The following is a 1,325-nucleotide window of genomic DNA, read 5'->3' on the forward strand; positions in this document are numbered from 1 at the left end:
TTTTGAGAATGAAGTACAAATGCGCTTTACACAATTGATGTGTGTATGGATTGTGATAAGAGTTGTATGAGCCCCTAATAAAATGTTTAAAAAGAAAAATCGGGGGAAAAAAAAAAAGATTAGAGTTGTGTTCTAGTTTGTTCAACCATGTGTGAAATTTGTACAGGGTTAAGTCATGTTCTCAAAGGAGTGTGTATGCATTATTCTGATGTTATTTGGTTCTAGGAAAACCTTCCTGTCACAGAAGATAACTTTGTGAAACTTCAAGTTAAAGCGTGTGCTCTGAGCCAGATAAACACAAAGGTATTCGAAGCATTTATGTTGGCCAAAAGTCAAATGAGAATTTCATATTGTATTTTATTGTATTTAGTATATAAATATATTTAATATACAGATATATTAGATGGATAAATGACTTTGGAATACCTCAAAATAATTAATGTCCTCAAAAGAATAGAAGAACTAGAAAGGAAAAATTAATGTATATTTAAGGGTACAATAAACTATAGTATTCATTTTTTAAAAACTGAGTTTATCTGCTTTATTTATCATGGCACTTGAACTTATAGTTAATTTCACATTTGCAGAGGTTCATGGATTTCATGTCAATCGTTGTGGGATTGGACAGGGAGAGAGTTTTTCTTAAGGCAAAATATTAGTCGAATTGAAGTCATGTATTTTTTATAATATGAAAAGAATTTACAAGTGATTGATGATGAAATACTTGGAAAGTCTGCGAATGTTAAACGATGAATGGCTGTGTCATAAATAGAGCTGGTCCGTTCACTCTTTAAAAAGTGAATGCTTTTTAAATACAGTTTACTGTATCCTTCATCGCTTGGGATGATGTAATAAAACCTATAACAACATAACTTTGAGGAATCAGAAGCTTGCCCCTATGAAGCGACATGCAGAGGAATTACAGAACTAGGCTGCCAGGACTTGCTGAGCAACGGCAGAACATACATGCAATCGGAAAGGTGCACCCTTGGGACCTGCTCAAGGCCCTTCCCCCAATGCAAGCACTTGTCCTTGCTTAGAGTTCCGTGCTCAATCCTTCGAAGGCATTTTTTTTTTGTTTTTTTGTTTTGTTTTTTTTCGAAGGCATTTTTTACAAAGCTATGAAAGTCATTGAAATTCCAGTGTAGGACATAATCTCCATGTCTAATAGAAGGAAATGGTCGATTATGGTAAAAATCGGTTTAACGAAATACTGCACAATTTTTAAAAAAAACGTTTTAATTAGGTGGAGGTTTACATAGATCATCATTTTTGCATTCAACAACTTATCAAATTTCCCTGTGGCTTCCCATTCCCACCCACCC

At 34.0% G+C, this 1,325-nt stretch overlaps 1 protein-coding gene across 7 annotated transcripts in view; it reads left to right on the forward strand.

The window, feature by feature from the left end:
* SON (SON DNA and RNA binding protein) overlaps positions 1-1,325 on the forward strand; it is a 32,575-nt gene that overhangs the window by 13,852 nt on the left and 17,398 nt on the right. The gene's annotated exons all lie outside the window — the stretch shown is intronic.

The sequence above is a fragment of the Echinops telfairi genome, unplaced genomic scaffold (genome assembly GCF_000313985.2).
Source record: "Echinops telfairi isolate 266 unplaced genomic scaffold, ASM31398v2 ScPeMD7_7469;HRSCAF=8507_0, whole genome shotgun sequence".
Lineage (NCBI taxonomy): Eukaryota > Metazoa > Chordata > Mammalia > Afrosoricida > Tenrecidae > Echinops > Echinops telfairi.